Source organism: Pelobates fuscus, chromosome 1 (genome assembly GCF_036172605.1).
Source record: "Pelobates fuscus isolate aPelFus1 chromosome 1, aPelFus1.pri, whole genome shotgun sequence".
Classification (NCBI taxonomy): domain Eukaryota; kingdom Metazoa; phylum Chordata; class Amphibia; order Anura; family Pelobatidae; genus Pelobates; species Pelobates fuscus.
The window spans coordinates 109,906,976-109,924,496 of record NC_086317.1 but is presented as its reverse complement, the minus strand read 5'-3'; positions in this window follow the sequence as shown (position 1 = coordinate 109,924,496).

The window sequence follows — 17,521 nt, the reverse complement described above, 5'->3', positions numbered from 1 at the left end:
GGATACTCTTTCCCCCACAAAACGAGTCGAGGCTGCTATTTGAAGGTCAAACAAGAACTGGCTTTAATGGCACACAGGGATCGGTATTTATGCAAAATCTCAGGTCCAGGGACAGCCCCCTCTGGACCTGATGGGATGCAGGAATGTTACAAGGGATCAACCAATCAGCATACAAGGCATCGTTTAAATTTGTTACCACCCAGCTTGGAGATAATAAGTCCAACGGTTTTTGACAACACAATTATCTCCAAGCGCCTAAATACCACATTTTTATTACACACAAAAACAGGTTAAAAATATATATAACTTTCACATTATTAGTTAGAATTCTGCACTTCTATCATTCATTCTATGGCCCCGGTCTGGATGTAAAAGTTCACCAAAGAGTGCCTCAAACCCACGAACCATATGCTCAGTTTATTCGTTATAAAGTCCGTTCGCATATTTGGTTCCTGAGCCTGAGATGGCAGGCATGTTTTTGCATGTTGCAATAGGCAGCGGGACCTCGGCATCAAACTCGTGGAACGGGTACCGGCCAGAGTTGTGCACAAATCCCTGCTCTCTGGCTGGATGTTTCAGCTGTTCGGGAGCTGACCGTAGACCGCCGTGAAGGAGGTACTTAACCTGCGGTTAACCGCAACATTCCACATTCCAATTGAGGCCACACACCAGGCTGTAGGTGGTCCCTGCTCATGACCCTTTCGGTAGTTAGATGATTGGGAGATAAGGCACGAACGGGAATGTCCTGAGGCGGTCAATTAACCTGCGGTTAACCGCAAACCGCAACTGTAACAGATCTCTACCAACCTCTGGTGGATGTGAAGCAAACAAGGGAATTACAACTTACACATCCATTCGTTTCATTCCTCTGTTCGTCTGGTTCCGTGCGAATTTCGTGTGTAATATATAGGTGGCCGCCATTTCGGGACTTTGCACGTGTTCGCGGCCATCTTGTGTGCGAACAGCGGTGTTTGCCTGTAACCGCATGGAACTGAAAACGGATACGCAAACAGGCGAACACCGCTGAGTCCTCCAGACCTCCATAAGTTCGTACGGAAACTACCGAACGTCCCATCATTCGGTAGTTATACTCAATCATCTATGGGGATTCCAGCGAACCCCGCGATTCGAATGGATGGCAGGATTTTCGTACCTTTTTACCGTGCGAACGGAGACCGACCGCAAGGCCAAAACTCATGGAACTAATTTCGGCTAGTTGGTCTGTGCGGTCGGTCAAAACTTTGGAACGTTGTATCTCCCGAACTATACATCCGAATGGGTTGATTTTTGGATATATTGTCCCCCTGAAGGAGAGCTATCCAGCGCTACCGGATTTAAAGCTGTACCCCCTGTTTTTGGGGTACATCCAGAACTGGTGGAAAAATGTGGACATTTTAATTGTGTTATGTAGTTATCTGAGGGGAGGAGACGTGGGGGTGTTACCATCTGTATTATTGGTTGTTTTCATCCTCCCCCTGGGAGTGTTCTGTATGTATCTGTTTCTAATAAAAAGCAGGCTGGGTGTTCCAGTCCTCAGTTCATCTTGACCCTTCAAAACGTAGCCTCGTCTCGTTCTTGGAAGGGGATTATTTGGGAATATTATTCTGCTCCTGTTTACAGCTGAACCTGCCTCTCTCTCTCTGGATATCGTGGATGGGATTACACCAGCTCTACTTCTCCACAGCAGCCTGCCCCAAAAAGGACGTCTCCAACGGCTGATACCCTCTATCTCATTGGGTAGCCGTTACACTGGTGGCAGCGGTGGGATGGTCCTTTTACCCAAGGAGCAAGTGCTGAATGGAGTCTCAGTATGCCAAGCTGAAAAGACCCACACTGAAAGATCTATTGGAGAATCGTGGTCGGAGTGCCATTAACAGACCGAGGAGAGAGCTGATAGCTGACCTACTGGAGCTGGACGAAATGGATAGGTCCATGGAGGTAACTGAACCTATTGCACCGGTCAGCGAGGACGATGTACTCACTGCTATTGTACAGCGAAGATTAGCATTATATCCAGAAAAGACCACGGAGCTAATAGACAGACTGTTCAAGAACGCAAAAGAGGAGATCGAGACTAAGAGGAGGCAAGACACGGAACATGTATTGGCTCAACAAGCCAGTACACATATAGTTCCTACTCCTCCTCCCGCTGCTGCAGGGAAGAAAATACCATTTACTGCATTTAAAGCTTTTGCAGAAAATGAGGAAGAAATTGATGGATATTTGGCAGATTTTGAGCGGCAGTGCTCACTGCACCAGGTACCCCCAGACCAATGGGTTACTATTCTGGCTGGAAAACTTTCCGGAAAAGCAAATGAGGCTTTTCGGGCACTCACGGCCGAAGATATAACACAATATCAGCGGGTGAAAGCCGCACTACTCACCCGATATGCAGTCACCCCAGAGGCGTATCGCCGTCGCTTCCGGGAGTCCAAAAAGAAGGCAGCGGACTCCCACATGGAATGGGCAAACAAGCTACAAAGGGTGGCATCACATTGGATGCAAGGGTGCAATGCTAACACCGGAGAAGAAGTGCTACAGTTGTTCTTGATGGAACATTTCTTCCAAGATTTGGCGGCGGATACACAGGATTGGGTGAGAGATCGCCGCCCAGCCAACTTAAATGAGGCAGCACGACTAGCGGACGAATATGTGGAAACAAGAAAAGTGAGCCAAGGTACTACACGACCAGCACCTAGAACAGAGGCCCGCACCCCAACCTACGCTGCACGCACAGAATTCCGGGCCCCAGTACCCCCAGGGCCTCCACGTCCTCAGGGGTCTAACAACCAGCCCCGGGAATCCTACAAAGTGACGTGTCATCGCTGCGGCAACCTGGGACATATTGCCCGTGTTTGCCCGTTGGGATCAGCCAATAATAACTGGAGGCGCACATCTAACACCGAAAGCCCGTCTTCACGCCCCGCTGCTGCTCACTGCCTGGAAATTGAAGGGAGTCCTGAGGAATGCCTGGGAATATTATATGAGGCCAACCCCATACAAGCGGCTTCCCCAGATAATCGCCAGCACCACCGTCAGGAGGTGCGTGTAAATGGACAGATAGCACAAGGCCTAAGGGACACTGGCGCTACCATCACTTTAATACAAAAGCATCTTGTGAAACCAGAACTTGTGTCTAATCGTACTGTTGCTGTTCGTGTCGCAGGGGGGGCTGTCTTTCGCTTACCCACCGCCCGGGTACACTTGGATTGGGGAGTCGGGTCAGGAAAGACCACGGTGGGCATTATGGACAATCTACCTGCTGAGGTCGTGTTGGGCAATGATATTGGCCCTCTAGCCTCGGCCTTTTTACCCACTACTGCTGCTGCTTGCCCCGTGACCACCCGCTCACAGACCCGTATCGAGGACGATCTGCCAACAGGTCGGGAGACCCAGGTAAGCCACCGACAGACACCTAGCAATAACACTACAGAGAGACCGCTAGCTTGGGACACCCCAGAGGAGTTTGGGAGGGAAACTAGACAGGACCCCACCCTCCGAAAGTACCGAGAACTAGCTGACAGTAGAGGGGATGAGCGGGAACGTTTTATATGGGAGGGGGACCGATTATACAGATTAACCGAAGGCAGGAAGAGAGGCTGTGCTCCTTCGCAGAAGCGCCAATTAGTGGTACCTAGAAAGTACCGATTGGAGCTTCTCCGAATTGGCCACGACATTCCGTTAGCAGGACATCTAGGGGGTAACCGCACAACCTACAGGATCACTCAGACCTTCTTTTGACCAGGAATCTCGAAGGACGTGCGCCGTTACTGCAGCACTTGTGATGTATGCCAGAGGGTGGGGAAGAGAGGGGATCATCCGAAAGCTCGACTGTCCCCTATGCCTGTGATCGAGGAACCATTTAGCAGGGTTGCAGTCGATCTAGTAGGACCCCTACCTAACCCCAGTCCCTCTGGTAAGAAATACATTCTTACAGTTGTGGACTATGCCACCCGCTACCCAGAAGCCGTCGCTCTGACGAATATCCAGGCTGACACTGTCGCCAGTGCTCTAGTCGGGATATTCACCAGAGTAGGATTTCCCCAGGAAATCTTGTCGGACAGAGGGACCCAGTTTACCGCAGATCTAACCCAGCAGTTGTGGAAGGTCTGTGGTATTAAGCCCCTGCTTAGTTCACCGTACCACCCCCAGACTAACGGTCTCTGTGAACGCTTTAATGGTACCCTAAAGCAATTGCTACGGACCTTTACGGCGGAATACAGAGACTGGGAGCGATTTTTGCCACACCTCCTGTTTGCTTACCGGGAGGTACCGCAGGAGTCCACCGGGTTCTCTCCCTTTGAACTGCTCTATGGACGGAGGGTGCGAGGCCCCCTCGACCTCATCCGAGAGCACTGGGAGGGAGAGACAGAACACGAAGGTGTCCCCATCGTACCATATGTGCTAGAAATGCGGGACCGTATGGAACAGTTAGCCCGGATGGCACGGGATCATCTCCATGCGGCCCAGGGTCGGCAGAAACATTGGTACGATCGGAACGCTAGGCTGAGAACATTCCAGGTAGGACAGAAAGTTCTAGTACTTAAACCCGTTCGAGGAAATAAATTACAGACCTCCTGGCAAGGTCCCTACAAAGTAGTAGCACAGGTCTGTGACACCACCTATATAATTGCCAGTAGCAAGGACGAAAAGATACAGAAGTCCTTTCATATAAACCTATTAAAGGAATACCAAGAACGGCCCGAAGACATAGCAGCCATATGCATCCCCGCCACTGAGGACCCTGACAGTCTCCCCATCCCTGATCTGTTGGCCAACCCCGAGTCCAAAACTCTGCTTAATACAGTACAGCTAGGGGAGCGATTAACTCCCACAGAACGAGAACAACTCCAGCAACTACTAGTTGAAAAGAGATTGACCTTTTCCCAGGAGCCAGGTTACACACCTGTAGCGACCCATTACGTAGAAACCCCAGGACAAGCCCCGCTCCGACAAACTCCCTATAGAATCCCCGAGGCTGTAAAAGAAGAGATGAGGAAGGAGATTCAGGAGATGTTAAAACTAGGAGTTATAGAGCCATCCGACAGTCCCTGGGCATCTCCCGTCATCCTAGTCCCCAAAAAGGACGGGACGACCCGGTTCTGTGTCGATTACCGACGCCTCAACGACCGAACCGTGACAGACGCATACCCCATGCCCCGAGTAGACGAGCTATTGGATCGCATTGCCAGGGGACGCTATCTGACCACCATTGACTTGTGCAAGGGGTACTGGCAGATTCCCCTGGCCAAGGACGCTATCCCTAAGTCGGCGTTTGTCACCCCGTTTGGCCTGTACCAGTTTAAGGTCATGCCCTTCGGGATGAAAAACGCCCCAGCTACTTTTCAGCGCTTAGTGGACCGCCTCCTTGATGGCTTCCAGGACTTCGCTTGCGCATACCTGGATGACATTGCGATCTATAGCGAGACTTGGGGGGAACACCTACAACACATAGAGACTGTGTTGGATCAGATTAGGGCCGCCGGCCTAACTCTGAAGCCGGAGAAGTGTAACTTTGGCATGGCTGAAGTCCAGTATTTGGGACACAGGGTGGGGTGTGGGAAACAACGACCAGAACCCGCTAAAGTAGAGGCCGTAGCCAATTGGCCCACACCCCACATTAAGACACAAGTGTTAGCATTTTTAGGGACAGCAGGGTACTACAGGAGATTTGTCCCTGACTACAGCGCCATCGCCAAACCCCTGACAGATTTAACAAAGAAAAATTTACCTAGGGTAGTCCTGTGGTCTCCCGCCTGTGAAACAGCATTCCAAACCCTGAAACAAGCCTTGATCAATGCACCTGTTTTGTCTGCCCCCGTCCCTAACAAAAGATTTGTCGTCCACACAGATGCGTCCATGTACGGACTGGGGGCAGTGCTAAGCCAGGTCGGCGAAGATGGGGGCGAACACCCTGTCGCGTATCTCAGCAGAAAACTGTTACCTAGAGAAGTGAGTTACGCGGCAGTGGAAAAAGAGTGCTTAGCCCTGGTCTGGGCCCTAAAGAAATTAACCCCATATCTGTATGGTCAAGAATTCACCTTAATTACTGATCATAACCCCCTTGTATGGCTGAACAGAGTAGCTGGAGATAATGGACGCTTACTAAGATGGAGTCTCGCACTACAGCCATACAATTTCTCCATCCAATACCGTCCTGGCAAGTTTAATGGGAACGCGGACGGTCTGTCCAGACAAACAGAACTATTGCCCTAACAAAGGACCGGACAGCCCCAAGTTGACCCGAAAAGGATCAATCCGGGTCTGCCGGAGTGTTCCACAAAAGGGGAGCAGTGTAACAGATCTCTACCAACCTCTGGTGGATGTGAAGCAAACAAGGGAATTACAACTTACACATCCATTCGTTTCATTCCTCTGTTCGTCTGGTTCCGTGCGAATTTTGTGTGTAATATATAGGTGGCCGCCATTTCGGGACTTTGCACGTGTTCGCGGCCATCTTGTGTGCGAACAGCGGTGTTTGCCTGTAACCGCATGGAACTGAAAACGGATACGCAAACAGGCGAACACCGCTGAGTCCTCCAGACCTCCATAAGTTCGTACGGAAACTACCGAACGTCCCATCATTCGGTAGTTATACTCAATCATCTATGGGGATTCCAGCGAACCCCGCGATTCGAATGGATGGCAGGATTTTCGTACCTTTTTACCGTGCGAACGGAGACCGACCGCAAGGCCAAAACTCATGGAACTAATTTCGGCTAGTTGGTCTGTGCGGTCGGTCAAAACTTTGGAACGTTGTATCTCCCGAACTATACATCCGAATGGGTTGATTTTTGGATATATTGTCCCCCTGAAGGAGAGCTATCCAGCGCTACCGGATTTAAAGCTGTACCCCCTGTTTTTGGGGTACATCCAGAACTGGTGGAAAAATGTGGACATTTTAATTGTGTTATGTAGTTATCTGAGGGGAGGAGACGTGGGGGTGTTACCATCTGTATTATTGGTTGTTTTCATCCTCCCCCTGGGAGTGTTCTGTATGTATCTGTTTCTAATAAAAAGCAGGCTGGGTGTTCCAGTCCTCAGTTCATCTTGACCCTTCAAAACGTAGCCTCGTCTCGTTCTTGGAAGGGGATTATTTGGGAATATTATTCTGCTCCTGTTTACAGCTGAACCTGCCTCTCTCTCTCTGGATATCGTGGATGGGATTACACCAGCTCTACTTCTCCACAGCAGCCTGCCCCAAAAAGGACGTCTCCAACGGCTGATACCCTCTATCTCATTGGGTAGCCGTTACAGCAACGCTCTGGGCGATCAAGTGGTAACACACTCCTCCAGTATGGTGGTCGGCCGTTCGGTAGTAGGAAAGGTGACCGGGGTTAAGTGGCGGCACACGCCAGGGACCGGGTTGTCTGTTGTTTGTTTCACGAATCGGTGCACGTAATCCTTTCGTGAGCACAGTATAAAATGTAAAGTACCGAAGCCTCATATAATAAAGAATATCACAATGTTTGTCTGTAATGGTTTTGTAACACTCATGTACCCCAATACTGAATGTAATCAAACTCTAGCCCTAAACTCAATACTCCTCAACAGTCTTTATACTACAACTTTAAACTCTCTCACACTGTTAATCATCTTAACACTAAACACCCTATATGATCTAATTCTGACTTTAACCCCTATCTAAACTTAAACCCCCCTTTACCATTACCATACCTAACATAATCTTTAACCGTGCATGCATTTACACAGCTGCGTACACTCACCATACTCACAGATATTCTAGCACAATACATTACAGGCAGAAATATGCACATGTGTATATTTATACATATGGATATGTATTTTGGATGTTTCTAGGCCTGCAATGTCCAGTTAATACATTTATTACACTTACTTTATCTGCTCTATTTTGGGCTAAGGAGCAGGAGGTGCCATATAATTTTGTGTCAACAGGCACTGCCCCCATACCTGCCACTTTACTATTTCACATGTATACACAAATGGTTATTTTTTGACATTTTATTTGGTAAAGATGAACAACACAACTTAACTCTACAAAAATGTTTACATGAAACTATCACTCAAAATTAGACATTGTTCGTCGACATATTTTCCCAATATCCTTATATTTCAGGCAGGCAAATACTTTCATTAAGTTGTCAGTTTAATGTTTGTGATTGCATTGTAAAACGCGTACCTTAATGTATCAACAATGTTCTAATCTCTATAGTTTACAATGTACTATAAAATGCAATACTAAATATACCCATCAGGCAGTTTCTTTGGTTACGGGGACATAGCAACTTCTATGAGGCTATGAGTTCCTTTTCATTTTATAAGCACATTTTTTTTACAAGATCCATAGTGTAACACTCAGAGTTAAAATAACATATAAATAATGCTGTCATACTGTTTTTTTTATTCACCATAGTGAATGGTGCAAAATGAAAAGACAATTTACAATTTTTTCTAAGTTGGTAAAGGTCAAGCAAACACAACAGGTAGGACATTTATATTTCATAAAGTTGCATATAGACATATCAATCTAATTAGAGGCCGTAGTATAACATTCCTAGAAGTGAGATCTACCCTCTTTTATGAAATGATTAATATGTAAACCTTTTGAAATCAATAGGTAGTGCCTTGCAAATACATGTCTTTATTTATCTATGGGTTATATTGCTGATAGCCTAGTTAGCCTAGTCTGAATGAAATTGAAAGAGCACCACGTATTAATAAGTGCCAACTGCATTAAAACAATTTTAGAATGTTTTATTATTTTTATGATATTGAAATGTTATCATACTGATAACATCGAATTACTACTGGGCATGTTTTTACTTTTTTTGTGCATAAAGACACTTGGTTATTAGTGATGTCCCGAACAGTTCGCTGGCGATTAGTTCCTGGCGAACATAGCTTGTTCGCGTTCGCCACGGACAGCGAACATATGCGATGTTCGGTCCGCCCCCTGTTCATCATCATTGAGTAAACTTTGACCCTGTACCTCACAGTCAGCAGACACATTCCAGCCAATGAGCAGCAGACCCTCCCTCCCAGACCCTCACACCTCCTAGACAGCATACAATTTAGATTAATTCTGAAGCTGCATTCTTTTTCTTTTTTTTTTTTTTTAGACAGAAGTGTGTTATATTTGAGCATGCTAGGCTGAACGTGCGTATATCATGGCTAGTTGCACTGAGGGTATGAGTATATAGCAGAACATTGTTGTGAAAGATGGTGGTAATGTTTAGGGTGTAGCTTGCACGTTATCAACTGTGTATTTATATCAGCAGCTCCACCACTAGTTATAAATCAAGTGTGAGTCGCCCCATTAGATGAGACTAGTGAATAACATAATACATGAACGGTTAAGGTAAAGGCATGTAAGGAACTACGACAATAAACTCTTTAGGAGGTGAAATAATGACGTGTTTAAACGCTTGCTACTTTACGATTAATGTGCAGAGAGCAGTTCATGTGATCAAAGGCATGGTGTGGAGGATCGGCAATCGTGGGACATGCTTGGCAGGATGCTGTTTACTGCTTGTGCTTATCCGATCCCTTCTGGGTGCCAGGTGTAGACCCTGGGAGTCCCTGATACCTGGAACAACAAAGGCAAGTCTCTGTCTGAGTGCCGGGTTCGTGGCTTGAGGTGGTGGAAGCTTGTTTTGTCGGGTGGTTGGATCTGTCCCGGTGGTGCTTCTTGTCCGGTGTGGGATTGTGGTGGCTTAAGGTGGAGGCGAGTGTTTGATGTGGGGCAGGCTCTGCATTACTGTTTGTGCCTCCGGTCCCGTCTTCGACGCCTTTTGCGTTGGTGGATTTTAATGGGGACTGCTTCGCTTAGCTGTGGTGGAGCTTGTTGGGGCTGTGGTGGAGCTTGTTGGGGCTTCCTGCTTGTTAGTTGCTTCCAAAATTGATTAAAGAGTCTGTCCAGCTTAGACTCCATATCCTGCCATGCTTTGCTGGTAGCAGGAGGACATGCGGCTGCCGCCATATTGGGAGAGTCGCAGATGAGTATGTCAGTCTGGGCTGCTGTGCTCTGTGTGTCCATTAGCTCCAGACAGCCTCTCAGGGGTGGACTGGGATAACCCCCACCGGTCCAAGGGGGGGGTAACGGAGCTCCTGCCGGGAAGTAGCTGCTCCTGGGCATCCCAGGATCGGGAGATCGGCCGCCTCTCCTGCCCAGTGAGCACCAGGCCACACACGGAGGTACGTAAGACTCTGTCGAGTTACTGACCACTAATAAGCATGTTGGGTCGGTCAGGTAGGAGCAACATTGCTGGGTCATCCCCTTCTGGGGTGAAATTGGCTTGTTGATAGCTGCTCAAAGTGAGATATTGAGGGAGCTCACACGAAGTGTGTCTTTCCTCCATGACAGCTAGGCCCCGCCCCCCGGAAGCTGCATTCTTAGTGAGAGGAGAGACAGTGTAGCTGCTGCCGATTTAATAGGGAAATCGATAGCTAGGCTAGTGTATTCAGTGTCCACTACAGTCCTGAAGGACTCATCTGATCTCTGCTGTAAGGACAGCACCCCAAAAAGACCTTTTTAGGGCTAGAACATCAGTTTGTTTTTTTTTTCTGTGTAATCTAATTGCAGTTGCCTGCCTGCCAGCGTGTGTGTCAGGCTCACAGCGTATACTGTGCCCACTTGCCCAGTGCCACCACGCATATCTGGTGTCACAATAGCTTGCATTTAAAAAAAAACAAAAAACATTTTTGACTGTAATATAATAGCAGTCAGTTTCCTTCACACGTGTGCGTTTCAGGGCCTGCCAGGGCACAGTGTCACACCAGTGCAACTCATATCTGGTGTAACAGTAGTGTACATTAAAAAAAAAAACTAGAAATTTGACTGTGAAATATAGCAGTCAGTTTCCTTCACACGTGTGCGTTTCAGGGCCTGCCAGGGCACAGTGTCACACCAGTGCAACTCATATCTGGTGTAACAGTAGTGTAAATTTAAAAAAAAAAAATACAGGGGGCTTGTTGTCACCTTTCGGGGACCCTTGGTGTTGTACGTGGCTGGGTGGAGGAAGAGACCTTCAATGACATCAGTGAGGACAAGGAACGGGACATGGCTAGCTTGGTATCCAACCTTGTGCAAATGGTGAGTTTGCGGTTGTGCAAATGGACTGTTTGCGGTTGTTTGCGGTGCGTTAAACGGGGAGTTTGGTCTGTCACTGTGAAGCGGGCGTAACCCTTACACTACCTGATCGATACAACATCATACCTGGTGTTTTAAAGCACGTTATTCCAAACAATTTAGGAATGTTAGGTGATTTATGCCCTTTATGGATTAAAACCAGACTCTGCATCAACTATGTAATTTTCCATGGGAGTTTTGCCATGGATCCCCCTCCGGCATGCCACAGTTCCGGTGTTAGTCCCCTTGAAACAACTTTTCCATAGCTATTGTGGCCAGAAAGAGTCCCTGTGGGTTTTAAAATTTGCCTGCCTATTAAAGTCTATGGCCGTTCGCCCGGTTCGCCCGTTCGCAAACATTTGCGGAAGTTCGCGTTCGCCGTTCGCGAACGGAAAATGTTATGTTCGCGACATCACTATTGGTTATATATGATTTTTTATATATATATTTTTTTTTTACAATGTTACACATGTATGTTTAATGTCCATACTCAACACATTCTGGGTAAAAATATTTCACAAATTGCCAAGATTTTAAGGCTTTTTTCCAAAATTATATAACTAGGTATAATAGCATTCTGTTCTATGATAGTGTATCTTCCAGGCAGACCAAAAGCATGTTAATGTAAAATAAATAGAAACTGCAAATACATGTTGGGATCACGCAGGTAATGTCAATCATTTTATTGACTTGTAAGAAATAAAATGCTGAGTTGAACATATTCTACTGTTGGTGCATCAACTAATTAAACTTCTCAGTAGTTAGTGATATGTTAACTGGTAACCATTCCTTGAACATAAAAGAGTTGAGTAAGACTTTATGGAATACATTTAAAGGGACACTCCACTGGCAAAATTCAAATTACGTTAAAATCACTGTTTAGTAAATATCCCCTAAATAAAACATTGCATGCATTTAATTATACATTTTTCTTTGAGGTTATATCTAAAAGCAGCTTGCAAAAGCTGCAGATATTGTGTCTGAATCCTTTGCAAGACCTCCCCTTCTAACTCCACCCAGGCTTTCTTTAGCTACCTAATTACTTCTAAATGAAGCTCAATGAGAAGTATTTGCAAGCTGGTGCTCTGCACAATTGCTGCCTCTTGAGTTTAACTCTGCTGAGCTAATCAAACCAGGAATGGGACTGGTTGTCTGTATGACAGCCATGGGGGTGTAGCCAAGTTAATTTATAATTTCTATTGAAATCTGCACTTTTTGCATAATGAAAAAGAGAAGACACACTCTTTATACATAAAGTTTTTCACCAAGCTAAAGTGCTTTAGGTGTCTGGAGTGTCCCATTAAACTGATGCTTCACTATTTCTCCTACATTCATACCTGAAGATATTCTGTCTGAAATCCAAACATATTGGTTCTTAGGGGCACTAAATAGATTTTATAGTGTTAGGAATACAAATCTGTATATCTAACACTATAGTGCCCTCTAGTCCCACGCCCCCCCCCCCCTCCTGTCATTCCACCGCTGCAGCACATAAAGGGTTAAATACCTCAGTCAGTCAGTCAGTCCCCCCAATTGTGGTTGCATAGAGTGAGTATCCAGGCCAAGGGGAGGAATTTACCCTTAGGGCTTACTATGCCATCCTATGGTGCTAGCACGGCAAATCATGCCCTTCATCATTAGGTGGTTAAAAAAATAGTAGGACGGCCTAGCACTTCCTTTGTTATTAAGGGGTTAAAAAAATATCAGCAACTTAACAGTCTTGAAATCTACTACACTAAAAGTCATTCTATATTGTTTGCTGGGATATGATGAGGACATACATTATATTGGTGATAAGTATTGTGAAGGATTTCCCAGTAATCATTTGGTTATTTCCCCTCCCTGCTACTTAATTCCCTTGTTTATTCGTTTTATTTTTCGTTGTTCGGTAAATCATTCGCTTTACCGAATGGAGACTAATTAGAACGTGGAACACTGTGTAACTATATGAAAACCGCAGATTAATTGAATGCTCCTAGGTGGCCATTTCGTGCATACGAACGCACGTGGTGAGAAAAATGGACGGCGGCCATCTTGTCTCCCGAACACAGCCAGCGGGACTTGGTCATCGAGTGCCTGGAACTGTTTTGGGCATGGCACTCGCACGAACCCCAGTCTTTATGGAAGTCCCATACGTACTACTACCCAATACGGTAGACGAACTCGGGAGTTTCAATCAGACGAACAAGAGCAAGAGGAGCATTCTACATGAATCAGCTTTACTCCATCTATGGCGGTTTTCATATAAATCCACGGAGACCGGCTTTTGCTGCCAATTCTATGGAACTCTTTGTCAGATTCAACCTCGTGGCAGCACGGTCAAACCGTTTGAAAACTACCGAACGGATTTGTCTGAATTTTTTATATGTTACTCCCATTAAGCTCAGCTACCCAGGGATATGTTTTTTGTGTTTTTTTATGTCTGTTTATGGTATTTCTGGAAAATGTGAAATTGTAAAAAAATTCTGCCCAGCAGATAATTGAGTTTAGTATGTTTCCAAAACTAAATTATCTCGCTGGCTCAGAGGAGGAGTTTGATTCTGTATAAATTTAATGCCTTTGCCTGCCATTAAACCAGTCTTGTTCCAGCATTAAGCTTTGACTCATGTGTGGATTATTATGCGACACCAGCGACCTTTTACCCTGTGGATTATTGGCAATATTATTTTATGGGAATAAGGGACTGACAGATGGTAACACATATTCAGATTGTCACAAGAATTAACAGGTTAACATTTTTTTACTTTGTTGGTGAATAGTATATTTTAGCAGAGGTTCATGTAGACTAACCAGACCAGCCACAACATTAAAACAACCTGGCTATATCATGTGCTTACAAAACAGTTCTCATGCATAGAGATAAGGACTCCACAAGTCCTCTAAACATGTCCTGTGGTATCTGGCACCAAGAGATTAGCAGCAAATCCTGCAAATTGCAAGTTTGGGCCTCCATAGATTGGATTGTTCCAGCACATCCCAAGGATTTTCTATTATATTGAGATCTGGGGAAATTGTAGGCCAATGCAACACCTTGAATTCTTTGTTCCTCAAACCATTTCTGAACAATTTTTGCAGTGTGGCAGGGTTCATTATTCTGCTGAAATAGGCCACTACCATTAGGGAACACTATTGCCATGAAGGTCTGCAACAATCTCTCGGTTGGTGGTACTTATCAAAGGAACATTCACATGGATGCCAGGCAGGGCCGGTGCAAGGACTTCTGTCTACACAGGTGAAGACACATTTTGCTGCCCCCAAAATTTATCTTCACCTGTTTGTCTAATATTCCCACTTTTGCCCCTTTTGTTCATCTTACCACCTTTTCTCTTGTTTTCCCTTTTTGTATATTGTATCCCCTGTTTGCCATTATATTTTATGTGTTTTGTGTCTTCATCCTACTTTTCTTTACCCCCTTGTGTCACACACTCACTCACACATACATACACACACTGACCATTACACACATACTGCTTAAACACACACACACACACACACACACACACACTGCTTATACACACACACTGGCTCTAACACACACAGTCTTTTACACACTTGCACTGCTTATACACACTCACTGGCTCTAACAGACACACACAAACAGTCTCTTACACACACTCATTGGCTGTAACACACACACAGTCTCTCACGCACAAACTGCTTTTAAACTCAAACAGTCTCTTACACACACAGCTTATAGACACACACACACTAACTCTTATACACACACACTGGCTCTAACACACACACACTAACTCTTACACACACACACACACACACACTGGCTCTAAAACACACACACTAACTCTTACACACACACACACACACTAACTCTTACACACACACTGGCTCTAACATTCACACATTAACTCTTACACACACACACACACACACTGGCTCTAACACACATACTAACTCTTACATACACACACTGGCTGTAACACAAACACACACACACACTCACACACTAACTCTTACACACACACACACAGACTTACTGTTTCTTATAGTTGCTAAACAGAGGTCCCGCTGTTGTAGCTTTCCTCCTCTCTCCACAGCAGTTGGCCACCGGGATATGATGTCACATATCCCAGCGGCCTGTAGCTCAGGAAGAGATTGGCCACAGTTGCTCCTCGCTGCTCCGCCCCCTTCCCTCAGTGGCTGCACGTTTCCCAGCCAGCTGATTAGATTGCTGCAGAAATTGACCGGCAGGAACAGAGTTCTCTGTGCTCCCGCCGGTCACTCGGACATTTTTGCGCCCCTTGGGTTCGTGCGCCCTAAGGCGGCCGCTTGTGCGGCCTTATGGTAGCGCCGGCCCTGATGCCAGGACACAAGGTTTCCTAGGAGAACATTGCCCAGAGCATAACGCTCCCTCCACCAGCCTGCCTTCTTCCCAGAGTGCATCCTGCTGACATCTCTTCCCCAGGTAGATGATGCACATGCACTTAACCATCCACCTGATCTAAAAGAAAACAAGTTTCATTAGACCAGGCAACCTTCTGCGAACACTCCATTGTCCACTTCTGACACACATCCCCTTTGAAAATGCTTTCGGTGGTGGACAGGTATCATCATGGGCACTATGACTGTGGCTATGCAGCCACAATCGCAGCAAATTCTGACTCCTTTCTATTTTGCCCATCATTACGTTGTTCAGCAATTTGAGCTACAGTAGGTCTTCTGTGTGATCGGACCAGATAGGCTATCCTTCACTTCCCACATGCTTCTTTTACCAGTTACACCATTTCATCAGTTGTTCTTCCTTGCACACCCTTTTGGTAGGTACTAACAAACCTAGTCATCTAGCCATCACCATTTGGCCCTTGTCAAAGTCATTCAGATATTTTTGTTGCACATTTTTACTGCTTCTGGCACACGAAATTCAAGAACTGACTTTCACTTTCTGGCTTATATATCCCACCCATTGACAGGTGCCATTGTAATGCTATAATCGGTGCTATTCACTTCACTTGTCAGTGGTTTTAATTTTGTGGCTGATCAGTGTATAATATATGTAGATATTGACTAAATACAATGGACCATCCTTTTTTAGGAAGAATAAAAAAATAAATACAAAAAAGAGTTATCTGTGTACCACCTTGTGCATTATGCACAATGCAGTCTATTCTTAATTCAACATTGTTGACAGTTCACGTAATAATATAATATAAAAAGGAGTTTTAAAACTACTTCCTATTTGCACTTGTCTGTGAAGCCTTTGGAATTTGATTTTGAATACTCCCAAATGACTGCAGATCCATTCCATGGTGCTCTAGGTGTGATATGAACCACCATTGGGTTCCCTGAGCGCAACACTACATTTGGGATTGGATAAAGTAATTCTCTGTTCACCTTCCTGTATATTCCCCTTAGTACTGAATATGTGCTGTATTTAAAGCCCTATCACTGGATAATCAGTAAGCTGGTTTAAAAAAAAAACTGTGTTTTATTAGTATTACTGGTATTTACATAGCACCAGCATATTTCATAGCCCTTTATAATATTATCAAAGGGGGAAACAACAATAAATTAGACAATTACAAAAACGTACAGGAACAATAGGCTGAAGAGGGCCCTGCTCAAACAAGCTTACAGTCTATAGTAGGTGGGACGTAAAACCCAACAGAACAGGAGGTAGCAATCAAACAAGGTGGAGTGAAGCAGAGCTGGAGGAGAGAATAGAGTGCTGCCCTTTAGGAGAGAGCGAGGGACAGGTGTGTGAGGTAGAGGTTACGCTGGGCCATAAGCTTTCCGAAAAGATGGGTTTTAAGGCACTTTTTAAATGATTGAAGACTAGGGGAGAGCTTGATAGTCATAGTCAGGCTATTCCAAAGGAAAGGAGCCACCTGCGAGAAGTCCTGCAAGTGTGAGTTGGCCGTAGCGGTGTGAGCAGTGGACAGGAGAAGGTCATGGACAGAGCAGAGAGACCGAGAAGGGGTATACCTGTGGATCAGTGAAGAGATATAGGAGGGGCTAGAATTGGTCAGTGCTTTAAAGGTGTGGATTAGTACCTTGAATTGACTCCTATTGGATGCAGGAAGCCAATGTAAGGACTGACAGAGAGGAGAGGTGTGATAGGAGAGGAAAATCAGTCTAGCTGCAGCATTCATTACAGACTGTAGCGGGGCAATATGACTTGTGGGAAGACCTATTAGGAGAGAATTACAATAATCCATGAAAGAAATTACTAAAGTAGCATCTTGTGTAAGAAAGGGTCAGATTCGGGCTATGTTTTTAAGGTGCAATCTACAGGAGTTGGTAACAGACTGGATTTGATGCTCAAATGTTAGGCCATAATAATGATGTTTGTTAAGGAAGGCACAAGACAATAGGAGAGAGATGCAATAAGGTGAGACGGGAAAGGTTCAAGCAGGCAAGTGGTGGGTCAAGAGGAAAGGAGAAGCACAGCCACCT